The sequence below is a fragment of the Equus przewalskii genome, chromosome 1 (genome assembly GCF_037783145.1).
Source record: "Equus przewalskii isolate Varuska chromosome 1, EquPr2, whole genome shotgun sequence".
Taxonomy (NCBI): Eukaryota; Metazoa; Chordata; class Mammalia; order Perissodactyla; family Equidae; genus Equus; species Equus przewalskii.
This window is the reverse complement of record NC_091831.1, coordinates 164,264,746-164,282,355: the sequence shown is the minus strand read 5'-3', so window position 1 is coordinate 164,282,355 and position 17,610 is coordinate 164,264,746. Positions and strand designations below refer to the sequence as shown.

Here is a 17,610-nt window from a genome sequence, read left to right as displayed (position 1 = left end):
TGAAATCATCATACAGAAACTATCATATTGCACCTATCCTTTTGACTTTCTTCTTTCACTCAATATTACGTATATGTTCATCCATATTAGGAGATGTACCATAAAGTATCCTATTTTATGAATAGATCAAAATGTTAAAATTCTACTATTGACAGACATTTGTGTTGTTTCCAGTTGGGGGTTATAAAAAAGGCCACTATGAACACGTGATACACACATAAGGTTTTTTCTAGAGTATACAAATAGAAGTATCCTATTTTATGAATAGATCAAAATGTTAAAATTCTACTATTGACAGACATTTGTGTTGTTTCCAGTTGGGGGTTATAAAAAAGGCCACTATGAACACGTGATACACACATAAGGTTTTTTCTAGAGTATACAAATAGAAGTGGGATTGCTAAGTCATAGGATACACACATCTTTAATTTTCCTAGATAATGCCAAACCTGTTTTCTACAGTGGTTGCACCAGCTTTCAATCCACCAATATAGTGTGCATGTTCCCATTGCTTCACATTCTTGCCGACACTTGATATTTCTGACAATTTAACTTCTGCCAATTTGATGCATATATTATAATAGCTCATTGTGATCTAAACTCACATCTTCCTTTTTATCAATAAGGTTGAGAATCTTTTTATATGTTTACTAGCTCTTTACACTTCTCTCCTGTCACTTAATACCGTTTAGAATTCTTTTGGAATTTTGGGTTCCACCCTCCCTCTTTCCCTAGCAGTTTGTCTGAGAATAAAACTTGTCGTTGATGTTGGCTTTCAGATCTCTGTAGCCATTTAATATCACCTCCAAAAGTTCATGAAATAGTGGCATCCCTAAGAGGCACCAAGTGTTCCCCACCTCACCAACATATCTGTTTTCACACCACTATGCAAGTTCCTCCAGAACTAATGGAGAATCACATTCCAACTGAACACCACCTCATTCATTGCACCTCATTCCATTACGCCTTTAGTTCTGAAGAAGGCATTAGGATTTGAAGCACTCTGTAGAGTAAATGTCTTGGACATTGAAGGTCCATGGAAATAATTCATCATCTACCCTCATCCCCTCATTTTAGAGAGGAAGGAATAAAGACTATGAAACGTAAACAGAACCAGATTTAGAATGTAGGATTATTTCTTTTAATGATCTCTTCCAAAATTCTAGATAAAAATAGAAAGATTGTTTCTGCAATTATGAAAATAACATATATTCATATAGGAAATTTAAACAATAAGAAATTATACAAAGAAGAAAATAAAATTCATCCAACTTCCCACAAACGAAAGTAACTACTGTGTATTTCCCTGAAATAAACTACTTGACATCTTTCTCTCTCTCTCTTACTCTGTCTCTTCCTCAGTCATTACTTGGCATTTATTTTATTTCTAACTCTTTATTGTAAACAATATTGTAATAAATATCCTTTGTGATATATAATCCCCACATTTATTTAATGTTTTCCTTATGATAAATTCCTAGGAGACAATTGGTGTTAAAACACATTCTTATTTTAGTAGTTTACTCCCATCAACTTCCCTACAGGAAGTACCAATTTACCATAAGAGAGCTAGTTTCCTCAGGCCCTTACCTACATTGGATACTATCAATCTTTTTAACATTTGCCAATCCGACAAGAAAAAATGTGATAGATCATTGTTTTATGTGTATTTCCTTGAATACCAGTTATGTTGACATACCACAGTATGTGAAAATGTGTCTCTCCTGACATGCTTTAGCAGTCGGAATTAGACATGAGATACAACGCAGCCAATTAGTAACTTCTACCCAGGATAATGAACACTGGGGGAGCAACGTAAAAATAATGGGTCAGTTAGAGATTCTATGAAGCATGTACCAAGGAGTTGAGAGGCTAATAGCATGGCATAAAGGAAATGTTAAAAGATGTGGAGTCCAGCAGCATATCAGGTAATTGTCCAATGTCATCAGGGCCAGCAGTGTCACATGCCCAGTGACAACTATGACAATGGTGATAATCAACATGAAGTAAATACATACATCAAATACTTCCTGTAACAAGTCCTGGTTCTCATCCTTCTTGTTGATTATGTGAGCCACCTGATACTTTTATCATCATAAATTAAGCAGCATCAATTTTCATTTGCACCTCTCCTTCATGGTTAGCTCCACAATTTTCTTTCCTTCTACCTATTTCCAGACCTTCTACCATCTGATCATATAATTGTTACCTTTTTGAACTAAAACATAAAGCAATGAAAAAATCTTCACTGCTTTCTCATTAATTTGTATAACAAAATTTCAGGCATAATTTTCAGACAGATATTTGGTGAATTTGCTTTAGGAAATTATATTTAAACAAGCAAGAGATTAGGTCTAGACTCGCATATGCCTGGAGAATTCTAGATTTGCATTGCAATTTTATTTTCATTTTAAAAGGAAAAGTATGATTAACTAAAAAAGTAAAATTTTTACTTTCATAACCAGTTGATGAAGAAACATGGAAGCATTAGTTATAACAGGTGCCACTCACCACTACACACACATGTTGAAAGCTGCAAGGGCATTGCTGTACTAGGAAGACAAGCATATAACTTTATTGAAAGTAAGTTGTTCTCAATAATATTATCAACTACCAAATGTCAGAAACTTTGAAGAAAGAAGAAAATGAGTGATTTTTCAATTAAAACCGCACATGAAGCAAAATAATTTGCAAGTTTAATTTGACACTTACAGACATCTGGAGAAACATTTGGTAAATTTAGAGACATTCCACTGGATGTTTTAGAACTCCTTACTACATATTTCTCCCATTAGACCCAAAGACAAATCATTATTTAAAACGACATCATTTTTCTCCCAGTAATTTAAACTAAAATCTAACTTTTAATAACATTTAACTGTACTTTACGTTTTTAATAGCCATTATCTCTTGGTATGTACAAAATTCCAGAAAGTTATATCAACTAGATATAAAGGCAAATTGGCTTTACTCATTAACATCCTAATTACCATGCCCAATTAACCTTGGGCTTATTTTCGTGATTTGCTTTGGCTAATGGAAGGTGAGTGGATGTGACATGTGACCGAGCAGAAGCTTTGAGGGTGTGAAAGGTTGGACGCACTAGCTCTCTTATTTATACCATGAGAACTGTATGGCCTAGTAGGGACTGCTTCTTCTGCTTAAATCCCCAATTAAAAAAGACACATGGAAAAAGCAGAGTCGTCACTGACCAACAGTAGCCTGAAGCTAATGTGTAATGAGTGCAACCAATGTAACTTTTTGCTATAGCAATCGAATTTGAGAGATGTTTGTTATACATCATAACTTAATGCAAGCTGACCAATACACATGATACCAGTCCTCACTGTGATCCACCCTACCTCATCAGATCAGATAATTCTGTGTATTATGTATTACTTAAAAAACTAATAATAATGAGAGAGCAAGCTTCTTAATCCCAGAATTCCCAGCAGAATTCTGTTATTTATTGTAACTGGAACAACCTAAGTCATCTACTAGGCCTGAGTTAGGTTAGGAGTGTAGAACGAGGTACTTAGTTTAGCCTACATCCTCCACTCCTGGAGTCGAGGGTGCAAGCAGTTTCTCTAAAACCGCAAAGATCACTGAATGGAAATTGAGGGCTATTGGAAACTGAGAAGGGGAAATAGTCAGAAGACAGTTAACAAATATTTGTTCCACTATGAAATAAGATATTTTTTAGTGCTCCCTCATAAATGATATTGAAACTTTTAAAGAAAATGTATGCATAGTTTATATTCAAAGGTATTTAAAACATGGACAGAAATATAAATTTAGATTACTGGTCATTAAATGACCATCTGTATTATGACTGCAGTAATTTCAATAAGAGTAAAGAGTAAAACTTCATAACGGCAGGATCATATATAGCATTCAAACAATATAAGTGAATTTGAGGATTAATTAAAAAAGGAAAATACTGATGAGTTTAAAAGATATTCCATTTTGGGGGGCCAGCCCTAGTGGTCTAGTGGTTAAATTCAGCACTTTCCACTTTGGTGGCCCAGCTGCAGTTTGGTTCCTGGGTGTGGACCTATACCACTCTGTTAGCAGCCATGCTGTGCCAGTGGCCCACATGCTAAAAAATAGAGGAAGATTGGCATGGATGTTAGGTCAAGACAGATCTTCCTTGGCCAAAAAAGGAAAAAAAAAGACATTCCTTTTTTATTTCCACTACACACTTACCTACTAAAGAGTTACATGATCAGTTTGAGAGAGAAATCACTGGAAAATATTCTTTACCCAGTCAGAAGGTTATGAAGGAAATCTAGATACTTGTATACATATTTGAGTCTGTGGTGCATTTCAAATTAACTAATAGACATAGCTAACAGAGAACATTTCATCACTTGTATCTTCAAAATATATATCGTCTTACCTCAAAATTAAATACACATCTGTCATGCAGTATGTCTATTTCACTTCGTTTATCAATATTAACCAGAACAAGAATGCATATGTCTTGTTCTATTCTTAAATTTACTAGAGATTTTTGACTATATTTAACTGTTCACATGAAAATGGATAAGAGCTGGCCCAGTGGCCGAGTGGTTAAGTTAGTGCGCTCCGCTGCAGGCAGCCCAGTGTTTCGTTGGTTCGAATCCTGGGCGCAGACGTGGCACTGCTCATCAAGCCATGTTGAGGCAGTGTCCCACATGCCACAATTAGAAGGACCCACAACGAAGAATATGCAACTGTGTACCGGGGGGCTTTGGAGAGAAAAAGGAAAAAAATAAAATCTTTAAAAAAGAAAAAAAAAAGAAAATGGATAAGTATAAAAATCAGACAGGAGGGTAGCAAAGCATATTAGATAAAGTTAAGGAACTGAAGGTGCCTTAGGAATGGATAAATGCTAATTCAGATGAGGTGCCCTTAAGATTGGAGAGGGAGAGAAACGTAGGTGGTAGAAGAGTAGGTGCCTTACTCCCCTACAGGAATTAGAAGCTGAGAATAATCACTTTGATAGGAAGAATTTGAAAGTTACTTTTCTTTTATAATATGCCACATCAAACTCTTTCCCCTCTTTCTATAGGAGTTTATGAAAAATTTTCAGAAAAAAAAAATGGAGTCAAACCAATGACATTTAGTTGTTGTATATTCCTAAAAGCTTAGAATGGTGAAGAAATCTATAGGTAGAAAAACTGAAAGAAGAATGTCATTATCATAGCTTTTAAGGATATCTGTTTTTCTATCTTTATTACATAGGAGAAAACTGAAAAAGAATTTGATTGTGAAAATGACTTTCCATCCTTAAAAAACTGCCCTTCAATGAAATTATTAGTAAAACTCGGCCCAACTGCATCATCTCCTGTGAGCATACAGCTGCATCAACAAGGCTTTTTTTCTGTTTTGACAAAGCAAAAGAAACATTCTTAGGCATGAGGTGGCAAAGGGAGGGCAAGTAATTTTGTTGTAGTTTTTTTTTCCATTTCTGGATTAGGTGAACTCACAAAAATGAAATGATAGATGCAATAAGTAATATATGCCCATCGTTGTTGATGCCGCTATAATGACTTTAAGAGGCTACCATGCTATATGATTAAGCTTGTAGTCACGCTTGCCTGAAGTCGGCTCTCATAACTGGAACTATAAGCAGGAATCAGAAATCTCTTGGCTTCCCTTCCCTTGTAAACATTGCTCCGTCTTTACCATCCTTCTCCTCCAGAAGCCTTCTTTTCTGGCCTCATTAAGAAAAGGATTTATGCAAGGCTTTACCTTCAGGCAGGTGGATTCTCACTTGAGACTAGGGCGGCTGCATTGCACAACTCCAAGGGTTAGAATTCGAAATGTAGCAAAAGCCAGGATGCAGATTTTTTGAATTTCCTAGATTTCCAGAAGGCACTATTCACATAGAAAACAATGTGAATGCTGCCCCTTGGGGTTGAGGGGCACACTGGTATTGCTTGGGGCATACTATATGATCCCCTCAAAACTTTGGGGCCCAAAGAAATACAGGGCCTGCAAAACCCTTGTTTCACCACCACCTCCTTCTAACATTACAAATAATAAAGTCTAGGATAAGGGCAGAAGTCACTGGCAAAATTCTACCTGCTAAATCTGACTCCTTTCTCTCTTTTACACTGTGGCTACTGCTTTGGGGAAACAGTTGATAAAGTTATATATGAACAAACTAACAAACAAAAAAACAGATCATTCTGCTTACGTACCATGGCAAATTGATAGATTATGTTAACCGTGTAAAGAGATCTTAGATAGTCAAAGAACTGGGAATTGTAGACTACAAAATGACCACGTTGCTCTGTAGCTGCAATTTACAGATGAGAAAACTGAAGCCAAGATACGATCAGAGATCATAGACTAAGAGTCTAGGTGTCTAATCAGATTCACCCAGAAAAGCTCTTCTTCTATTTTATTTAAAAATGCTTCCATGTAAGAGGCATTCTTCACAAAGATTTCCATTTTCCAGCATGACGCTGTCTTCTGCCCAAGCCAAGACACACCTACCTCATGAAAAGAAATTCTAAAGGACGCACTATAGGCAGAAGGACAGTGATCTCAGAAGCGAAGACCAAAGCAAGTGAAAATGAGCAAGGGCCATTTACAACAATGATAACATGTTTTGTGGTTAAAAACTAGAAGTAAAATACACAAAATCAACAACATGTAAGTCTGAAGATGGAGTGTTAAATGGAAATAAAATGTTCTACAGTTCTTATATCTTCTGAGAGGAGAACAAAAATGTTAAAATACATTTGGACATTAATGAATTAAGCATGCAAATTCTGATTTCTAGGATAATCACTAAAAGGGTAGAAAAAGTATATTTCCAACTGAGTTTAGAGGAACTAAATTCTTTAGATGTTTCTTCTGCTATTTTCTTTCACATTTCTAAATAATTTGTTGCATGTTTATAGGGCTGCTGTTCACGCCATTTCCTCTTCTTTGTTCCCTATCTTCTCTCAACATAGTTGTATCATAGTTCTGAGCTAAATCCATATTCAGATTTAACATTATTATGACTATATAAATAATGTTAGTGCTGACTCAAGGTTACCGAAATTGCATTTCCTTTCTTGACTTTTTGTCTTTTTTCTGGAGTTAATAATGACCTCATTTTTCTTTTGCATGGTTCTCTATTACTTATCGAAAATTCTTTACAAAATAATTGAAAGTAATTTGTTCTGGGGAGTGGGAATTGGAGATAGGAGCAAGGTTGAATTTCAAAATATTTGACAACCAATAACATAGAGAAATCAATTAATCCAATGCTCTCTGTCCATAAACAACCAGCAAGGCCACACCGGAGTGTACCCACAGAACATCAGCCCTGGGGAGGGGAATCTGGAAGGAACTGGTGGACTAGGAGATTGCTATTGCTTTGTTACAAGCCTTGGAGTACTATCTGACCTTTCAAATGGCATGTATGGGTTATACCAAACAAAAATGAAAATTAATTTAAAAAATAAATACCTTTGGTTATATTCAGTTCTTTAACCCTATTAGATCTATTTGAAGCTAAAGAATTTTATGTGACATATACGCACAAAATAAAATGCTAGGTAGTATTTGAAACAAAAGTCCAAAGGGGGAAAAATGTTTCTGCTGTTTAACAGGACTTCCCAACAACTGATGTGTTTATTTTATAACAAACAAATATTTTTGCCTCTGTTTAGAGCTAGAGGCTGAATAATACACATCAAATTCTTCTAGACAAAGTGAATTGAATTAAAGAAATGGGCAGTTTTCCTCTGGAGGAAACCGTTAAGTAATTGCAGCCTATTAGGTGTTAATTTTCAACAGGTGTTGCTCAAACGTAACATAGTATCATCCTTGTATTTAATAAGGTCTCTGAGTTGAGAGTCCCTGTGCCAAATTTTATATCAATTCATTTAAATTGGATGGAGTTACTATGCTTTCCCCCAAACAAATAAAGATAGACATGCTATTTAGTATCTGTAAGGGGCACCACATTAATTATCTTTCTTAATTTCCCTCCAGAATTCATTTCTGTCAATAATACTGTTTCAACTGAGGTGAATGGGAGGCAAGGGTATTAGGTTTAAGTAGTGGACTGCTGACAAACTGGTTTGGGGACTATAGTGGAGATTAGATTATGAAGCTACTAAATAGAGGAAAACTGTCTTCCTCTTTGTGATGTACAGACAGAAAAGAGAGGCCACTAATCTTTCCTAACACTGAACTATTATTAGAAATATAGAGTATCTATGAGTACAAGGACTCTTACAGGTTCTCAGCAAGATAGAGCTTTAGCTTTTTTTTTTTTTTAATGGATTATCAAAGGAAATTTGTCTTATTATCCTTTGGAATTTAAGGGCAAAGCTTTGAGGCAAGACACAGGAAGAAAAATTTAGAAATATAAAGGTACAGTTGGACATTGAAAACAATATGGAATTTGCTATAGAAAAATATGAAAACTGAATATCAAGCAAAAATTTAAAAAATAGCAATATATGTGTGAGTTACAAAGTAATACAAAATTATTAGACATTAATTTATTCAATTAAATAAATACTTAAACAATGAAATGGAGATATAAAATGGTACGGTCCTGCCCTTATGATAAATGCAATTTAAAAGACAGACACATAAGCAAACAAGTTTTAAATAACCAAATAATTATTAGACTCTGTGGTTAATTTTGCCTGGGGCTGGATCAGGAATGACTTTAAGAAAAGGCAATTGGAAATATGTATAACTGACCGGTAAATTGAAACAAGAAGAAATGCAGATGGAACAGCAAGGAAGAATCAGAGTGCACAGCATATTGAAGGAGGTATAAATAGTGTGACTATTAGAATTTATGACAATCTTTGTCTAAAGAGAGCACATACTGAGGGAAAGTAATAGCACGAGTCTATTACATGTGTTGCTGTTTCCTGATATTTCTCGGACAATTAGATAAATAACCTGTCTATTGTTGTGCTCTACATTTTGTGAGGAGTCGTTCCTTGCACTCCAAATAGAAACCCTCTTTCCTAACTTGTACAGGAATATTCCTTCCCTAACCCTACCCTTGCAGCCTCCAACAGAATCTAATGCACCGTCTCACAATAGAGGCACATGCTGTCAGAAGCATTTACAAATTTGGGCAGAAGTCTTTGTAAATTTTCTTCCTTTTTCTATCTTGTACTGACTTATACCATATTATCAAAATATGACATGAACCACGCAAGACTAAATTTTTAACTTAGTTCTTTTCCACCACATAAACAAAGAAATAATTATTGTCCTCTATTCATGAAAATGCTATTTCAGGGATTTTTAAGAACTACAGAAATTCGAACCATTAGAATAAACTGTGAGAGCATCCAGGTAATAGTTAGCAACAAAGACAGACTGTACTTTGGGGCATAATTTTCGTCCCCTTAGAAAAAGTAGAACTTTTTCAAATGTATAAAAATATAATTAAAAGTTTGGCATAATACCTGTTTGTTAGTATGGCTCTGTCATCCTGCCTGACTTGACACAGTGCAGCCGATATTTACATCTTCACATCATCATTCTCCCGATGTTCTGTCTATGTTGCCAATAAACCCGAAATGTCAATAAAAGTTTTACGGAGTCTTTGGAGGTCCATATTTTGGCTATTGCTCAAACAAAGGAAATTCAGGTGACTCCCAACTTTTCAACTTTTGATAGCTGAATTTTCAGTCCTTGCTTTTGTTAACTTGTTCTCATAGTTAAGATCTCACAAATCTCATGTTTATAATTATATTGGCTATGATATTGTTAACACTCCTGATTCTGAATTATTCAAACTCTTCCTCCTTCAGCTCTTACATTCTAAGACTTTCAGAGGCATTCATGTTCATTAAATGTTTTCAATGTTAGTGACACCAAATTTGAATGCCAAGTATTTGACAGTCATCTGAAGGATCTTCTAAAATGACCATGTGTGGTTACTCTGGCTCTGAGGGAAAAATGCGCCAGCCCTGACTTTCCCTGTACTTGGAATTTCCAGGTATAGAAATACCAAGTGGACATGACTTGACAACCTTTAAATCAAAGGATATGCATACCTACACTTTCTGAATAAATTGTAAACACAAATATTTTAAACAAAATTTAAGAAAGTGAAACGTTTTAATATTTTAAATGTGGAATTAGGTCATCAACCTTACATCCAGATTTGTTTGTCAAACATCTGCCAAAATTTCCTAGATTATTGAAAAACTAATTTCATATAAGGCAAGTGATGAACATGTCAACATACATTAGTTTGTGAGCTGATTTTTATCCAAATTATTCCTTATTATAAATATTATCATTTTAAAAGTATAAGGAAAGGAGTACATGGTTACTGTTTGCATTGATTCATTGCCTGGATGTTTTCTCCAGCAAAGCAAAGAACAAAATAGACTTTGGAAAATAAATCATCTATTCATTACCAGATATCTATGGAAATAAATTTATATTTTAATATTTAAACAATCATGCTCTTGTCTGGAATCATATGAGAATTAGGAACTTAAAAACTCTTGCCAAGGGGGCGGGCCAGGTGGCACAGCGATTAAGTGAGCATGTTATGCTGCAGTGGCCCGGGGTTCGCTGGTTCAGATCCCGGGTGCGGACATGGCACCACTTGGCAAGAGATGCTGTGGTAGGTGCCCCACACATAAAATGGAGGAAGATGGGAATGGATGTTAGCTCATGGCCAGCCTTCTTCAACAAAAAGAGGAGGATTGGCAACAGATAGTTCTGGGCTAATCTTCCTCAAAAAAAAAAAAAATTTTGCCAAGATCTGATGGAAGCCCCATTAGGATAGCTAACGTCAGTCATGATACTTAGAAGCTTACAACAGAAAGGATTTACCTCCCCAGCCAAGGAGGATCATCAAAACTGTACAGCTCTCACCTTTCCTCTAAGCCATCCAAGGATAGTGTTAAGAAGGCTTGCCCACTCTCTCATCCACAGTCAATATAAAAGAAAATATGATACTCAAAGAACCTTTTTACTCACGTATTCTCAAGGACAACTTAATTGGTTTTCTTCTTAGAAAGAAACTAAACTCCACTTAGAATTGAACATTTTTTTTAAAGGAAAGCTGAAAAACAATTTAAAATTTTGAAATTTGTTTCCAGATGCCAAGGTTCAGGAAATCCCATGGTTGTAATTTTTCAAAGATGTAAAATATTAATAGAAAACAACTAGAAATAACTGATAGCATAACTAAACTGAATGGTCAAGGAGAAGATTGTGAAAGTAACTCAGGTTATAAAAGGTGTCACGGAATCCCGAAGTCCTAAGCTTTATTATAAGCAGACATTACCAATCAGATGGGAGGTTCAGGAACATTTTTATATGGTTATTTTACTGGAGTTTATAATGAAAGTGTCTGTTATGTTCTTCTATGTGAGCACAGGGAACATAATAAATAAAATAGACAGGCCCCATGCCCTCAAGAAAATTGCCATCCATGTTCCTCATCTTTTCCACATGGCAAGAGCTAAAAAACTTAGATACCTAAGACACCTCTACGCTACAACATTGTGACTGGCATTTTTATTTCCCAACACCAACGGAGTTATTTTCAATTAACAGGAAGAGGAAGGAGGGAAGAAGAGAGGAGAGGAAAAGACAAAAAGGAGAAGAGATAAGAGGGAAGAGGGAAAAGGAGGAGTAGGGAGGGGGCGGGAAGGGAGGTTAGCAGAGAGGAGAGGAGAGGAAAGGAGAAGAGAAGAGAATTTTACTTCTAAACAAGCAGTTACACTACCAACTTTCATGTGAAACTTGCAAAGTATGATATTCGCTTTTATTGAGTTTTTCCTACCAAACATCTCCCAAACATGATAAATTGCAAAAGGATTTGGCAAAGGAAATCTTCAAATTTGCTTTTTGTTGTTGTTGTTGTTGTTTTAGGAAGATTAGCCCTGAGCTAACTGCCACCAATCCTCCTCTTTTTGCTGAGGAAGACTGGCCCTGAGCTAACATCCATGCCCATCTTCCTCTACTTTATACAAGGGACGCCTACCACAGCATGGCTTTTGCCAAGCGGTGCCATGTCCACACCCGGGATCTGAACCGGCGAACCCCAGGCCACTGAAGCAGAGCGTTCCCACTTAACTACCAGGCCAGCCCCATTTCAGATTTGTTTTTAATGAGCTATCTTTATGAGTATAAAATATTGTCAAGCTGTTCCAATAAACGTTTACGTACAATTCAAAGTTTAAATACCTTGATAAACCTTTAACTGTAGCATTAAACAGGAAACCACCAACTTGTCTAACATTGTTCAACAGCTTTCAGAATTTTAATATTACATCTCTAGTAAAGATATTTTAGCAAAAATATTTGAATTCCTCTACAGAAGCAAAATGTGAAAGGAGAGTGTTACTTGAAATCCTCAATGGCTTTAGGCTAATTTTTACATATTTTTATGCTAATTAAAAACAAAACTCTTACACTGGTAACACAGGATTTTTCTTACTTAGAAACATATTTTTATTTTCCATTGTTATTAAATTATTTAAAAGTCACTTTGCTATAATTCTGCACAATATTTTATACATTTTTCTTTAACATGGACCCACGGGACAAATGATTAAAATTAAATCATAGAATGATTATAATTACTAGAACTGAAAAGGATCCCTGAACATGGAGCTAAATATTCTTTAGTTCATGAAGCACACAGGCAGCTGTAAAGAAATCAGTGATTCAAAATTTGTCAAAAGTCATTGTTGATATTGAAGCTTAGATATCACGACATGTCAAACTGCTGTCTTCTTGTCACAGCAAGTCCACCCAACTCTTCACTCCTCCCTCCGTTTCAGTACAGGACTTAATAAACAACATACAAAACACACAACGAACACATTAAAAAACCCCAACATTTTAGAGTCTAATTTAATGATTCCAGGGGAAATGTATACTGCTTTATTTAGGTTTTTGTTTCATATTAAGAGACAGACACAACCTGGCATTTGAAATATGATGTGCTCCAATTCATCTTACTCATAAAAACACAAATGGACACAGAAATGGTGTTACATACTCTGTATGTCTCCTAAAATTACTTCCACAGCATAAAGAAGTTACAAACATGGTTGACATAAAGAAACATCCACTTTCGTTTTTCTGATCAAGCTTTGCTTCTAGAAAAGTAAAGACCACATGAAATTGAGTGTTTGAGAATTAGGGCGGTATTCTGGACTGAAATGTTAGGCAACAAATGAAAAAGAGAACTAGGAACTTAGAGCCCATTCTCTCATTTCTTCTTCTTCTCCAGAGTCAACTGCTTTCTTTTCAACTGTTATTAGCTTACACCACTCACAACACACATTTTGGTCAACCCTAAAGCTTGCAAATTATTTTGAAACATAAGAACTTAAAATTCATTGAAGTGATATATTTCTCATTCACTTCTGCACTGGTTCCCTTGATCTATAGTTTATTTTGCCCTCTGGTTGACACTATACATAGCTAAGAGTATTGTGTGATGTTCCGCCATTACTGTTCTTATACCGTTATTACTCTGGTTCCCTATAATAATCACAAAAATGTTCTTGCAAATTCACCAGCCTTTGAGTATGACATAAATTTATATTCTTGTTCAATAACCTCCAACAAAGTGTCAGCAGCTATTTATAAGAATCCCCTTAGTTATATTCAGTGATATTTCTGAGGTGTCTTTCTGTGCTCAAGGATATTTCTTCCCCTCCAGCCTCCCCACCAGGTAGCCCCACTGCTGCCATTGCTGCTGCTGACCTTCCTAAGACTGTGGCTCCTTTTCTCACTACTCTCCTCGATGGGGGATGACCACTATTACCACTACTCTGGCATCAAGGGTGAAGTCAGACATATCCCTTGGGTCATTCCATTCCAAGCCTGATATAAGCCCATCCCAGTTCCCTATAATTCAGCAAAGACCAAACTATATATTTAAGATATATATATTTTACTGAAAATTGGAGTAAAATGAAAGGTAAGTACAACAAAGAGAATTACTTATAAAGACTACAGGATGTCACTACTCTCAGAGTCAACAGGCTAAGCAGACTTCTTCAGCAGTCTTCACTAGGACTTCTCCCCATAAATCTCCAATGCTGTCACAATGAGTTAAGATTCAGCTTACTCCCAACACTGGGATTACTTTGTGTATGTCTGTAGTTCTAAGTTCAGAACAAAACAATCACAATGATACAAAAAAGAAGACTTATTTTCTTTTCCTTCAACAGTGTCTAAGTCTGTCTCCTTAGAGCTTATCCTTGTTTCAGAGACCCTCTTAGATGATAGACAGGGAGAATGTACATTCTTCTCAACCAAAGCCCTTCTATTTTTCAGATGAGTATACTCTTATTTGGCTTTGAGAAGTTCATCACACTGGAATACAAACTCTAACGTTAGCAAATTCTGTATTGTTCAGTCTTTAAAATATCACCAACCATGGAACATCAACAACCCAAACTGTATATGGCTACAGTTGAAAGATGAAATCAGTTCCATAGCCTTTTCTCCAGTGGGAGTAGGGGAACTTGCACATAAAACTATCAATACAGTCACAATTTCTATCAAGAAAAGCTACACTTAATCTCTTAGTCCATGACATCTGCATTCAGGTAACTTCAGCCTTCCCTAAGACTGTTGCTTTTCTCATGCAGAACTAAAAGGCTTATGTTGATAATCTGGCTGCCATATCCATGGAGGGCAAGTAGACGGGAGAATGATTAGTTTCATCTGGGGCGACTTATACACCAGGGTGCCCAGCACATGACATAGCTTTTAAAATTAACATTCTTAAACTAGTCTTCAGGACCATCCAAAAACTTCCAATCATGTAATTAATCAATATCTCACTATTTCTATATATGCTAGTTAAGGTAATCTTCATGATCCAACACAACTTGCTGATTTCCACGTTACTCCTTCTATTCGGAATCCTACCCTATCTTCTCTACAAGTCTATGTTCTTTTAGCATTCTTTAAAATTCAAGTCCAGCCAATCTTTGTCGGTTGCCTTCTCCGCACTTATCCCCCTTTCCTCTTCCTAATAGTTTCTTGTTTCCATTTGAGATACAGGTCTTTCCAAGGAATTTAATTTCTATTCCAATGGCAGTGATGGAGCATATGCATTCTATCCCTCTCTAGTCACGATAATTAGTTCAGAGATTCAGAGGTGCTCAGAGAATTCCAGACTTTATCTGAGGATAACACCCTCAGGAGAAAGAGATGAGTGTATAAAGTCTGGAATTCTGAAATCACTGTTTCGGTCACCAAAAGAGGGATGCTTGACTGTGATGCCAACACACTAAGGAGAGAAGAGCCAAAAGACTGCAAAGAAACGGAGCCTGACTCTGATGATATTATGTACCTCGGGATCAATCCTTTTCAAAAGCCAGATCTACCTTTGAATTCTGCAACACAAGCCAATAAATCTCCTTTATTTTATAAGCCAGTTGGACTTGAGTTTTCTATTACTTGCAATGGCAAGTATATTATCTACTTTACACAGTGTAAACCTCATCTTCTTCAAGAAGCCTTTCATTCTTGATCTCACCTGACTGTTTCTCTTCTACTTATCTTTTCCTCAGCTGTTAAGCAGCAGAATACTAAGGGAATCTGCAATAATCCACACTAATAGCAATTTAAATTACAGAAAATCTGTTTCGGTAGTTAAAATGTTCCTAATTAGATTACAAGCTTCTAAAGGCATAAAGAAAATCTTCTGTTGCACTTTTTTGCTTTCAAGAACCCCATACCGTCTTTCTCTCTAAAACACAAGTTTAGTAAATGTTGAATGCCAATAAATGCGGTCAACAGTGAAGATGGTACAATTCTGTTTTACAGACAGTGACTTAGTAACATATATCTCATGATTAACAGATTATCTAACACTCCCAAAATTTCACTTGAGAGAGATTGAATTTACCTGGTCACTTAGTCATTTCTTTCTTTAACTGATGTTAAGAGCGTAAATGTTTAGTATTTGATAGAGTTTCCTGCAACTCTACGTTCATCAATTTCATCATTTTGCCTCAATGTTTTAGTGACAGCTTTGCTTCAGTATGGAAGAGTAAAATGAAGAGTATAGGTCCTGGCTAAGCACCAAAAAAATCAACTCGTAATTTTACCTCCTATCTTCACAAATCGCAGTCACCCAGAAGGACAGTTGCAGTAAGACCAATGCAGTGCTTGAAGAAAATTGTATATACAATTGTCTGAAACTGGTATGCCAACTGCAATAGCAAAAAAGACCTGCTAAATTAGCTCAATATTTCAACAATTTTATTCCCTACGTAAATAAAACACAGGTGCCTGAGAATGCTAATCCACAGACCTAAAGTCCGTGGTAATAAAGTGTTCTTGTAAATTCCCTTAATATTCCTTCTTGAATTGTTGCAATCATTGAGTTGCTAAAGTTGTGTTTGAATACGATGATATTTGTTTCCTAGATCAGAAATCAAGTACACTGAAGTTTTGGAAAGCTTAAAATCCTTTGCTCTGCAAGCAATCAAATCTCTTTTAAAGACAAGGTTTTGCTCGGCAAAGATCTGAACAACTGCACTTAGCCTTTCAACACCGCTGTTTCCAGCACATGGCTTCCTGACAGAGTGTACTCCACCTCTGTGCATCACTGGTTTGTTTTGCTTCTGCCTCCTGTGCTAATTTCTATCACTAACAGCCTGAAAACTTGAGTAAAATACTCTGGAGTCTCCTGAGTGTTTATAAGTGATAGCAGATTAGTCCAGGATTTGATTCCAAATATCACAAGTTGATCATTTTGCTAGTGATAAAACTGTCCATTACACATTTACGTAATAGTGAATGTTTGTCATGAGGCATCACTTACTTTTCTGCAGAACATCAAATCCTCAATACAGACAATGAATGTAGTAGGAAAATTGTTTAAAAGTCAAAATAGGTTCTCAAATGCTGTATTGAGTTTATAATTTAGATTTATAAATTTCTCTTTCCAGATTTTATACTGGATTGAATCCCATAGCAATCCTCTTCTTTTCCTAAAGTCTCAATTCAAAAAATATTAATTGAGAGGCCAGCCCAGTGGCGTAGCAGTTAAGTTCGCCCTCTCTGCTTCAGTGGTCTGGGGTTTGCTGGTTCAGATCCTGGGCTCAGACATATGCACCGCTTATCAAGTCATGCTGTGGCAGGTGTCCCACTATAAAATAGAACAAGATGGGCATGGATGTTAGCTCAGGGCCAATCTTCCTCAGCAAAAAGAGGAGGATTTTCAACAGATGCTAGCTCAAGGCTAACCTTCTTCAAAAAAAAGTAATATATTAATTGAGTACCTACACTGTGCCATGACCTGAGCACAGCAATAAGGGGACAATGGTAAGCAATATAGCAGATCCAGGCTCTCGGGGAGCTTTCTGTCCAGTATGCAGTTCAGATATATAAAGAGAGTAATTTCAATGCAATTCGAGAAATGTATTGGAAGAGGAAACTCAGATGCTATGGAAGTGTGTGAAATGGGTAAGCATAGTACCTAGGTTTGGAAGAATCCCAGAAGACTTCCCAGGGAAATAATGTCTAAATTAAGAACTTAAAGTTGAGGAGGATTTAGGCAGATAAATTGAAGACAGTGATAGTGTTGGAAGAATACTGCAGGAGGAGAGAACAACATTGGTGAAGGACTGAAACAAGATC

General features: G+C 36.1%; 1 long non-coding RNA gene across 3 annotated transcripts in view; it reads right to left on the bottom strand.

Annotated features, from left to right (window-relative positions):
* Positions 1-17,610, bottom strand: part of LOC139084679 (uncharacterized) — a 95,708-nt gene that overhangs the window by 19,050 nt on the left and 59,048 nt on the right. For 2 of the 3 annotated variants that reach the window (XR_011542245.1, XR_011542244.1), the window contains one exon: positions 16,793-17,119. This is a non-coding gene — a long non-coding RNA (uncharacterized lncRNA). Of the gene's footprint in view, positions 1-12,420; positions 17,120-17,610 lie in introns of those variants that run through there. The other variant, XR_011542243.1, reaches the window with a different exon arrangement.